Raw genomic sequence first — 571 nt, 5'->3', positions numbered from 1 at the left:
TTAATAATCTAAAACAAAATATAACCTTTTCAACATTACCGTTTTGCAAAGCATAGGGAAAGAAAATTATGCTTTATAAAGAGGAGCAAAAAAAATCCAAGAATTTTATTTATGTAGAAACATTACCGCAATATTTTTCTCATTCATGCAAATGAATATGCCTTAAAAGATAAGTTTGCACATTTTTCTCACAGCGTCATGCAATCCCATTTCTTTCTGCTTTTGCACCATTACTCCCAGTTTTGAGTTACTCTTGGAATATATGTATATATACTGCAATGTTAATTTTATTGAAGGTTTATTTATTGCATCATCCAGAATTCGTCATCCTGTTTCAACACTTATATAAAATTATTTAATGGATACAGGCTTAAGCCATTTTGTTGATGTTGCTCTGTTGAATACACAGTGCAATACATCCTTGATGAATTTTTCTGTGTAATTGCAAGGGTGGATTGTGACAGTAACAATGCAAATTTTATGCAGCTGTTATGGTCTCGTGATGAACTAATTATTCTGCCTCGTAGTCCGATAGCTGTGCCTGAACTTGCTATGCTTTTGAGTGCGGCTG

This window comes from Penaeus monodon, chromosome 28, assembly GCF_015228065.2.
Source record: "Penaeus monodon isolate SGIC_2016 chromosome 28, NSTDA_Pmon_1, whole genome shotgun sequence".
NCBI classification, from domain to species: domain Eukaryota; kingdom Metazoa; phylum Arthropoda; class Malacostraca; order Decapoda; family Penaeidae; genus Penaeus; species Penaeus monodon.
Note: the sequence above shows the minus strand (reverse complement) of the source record.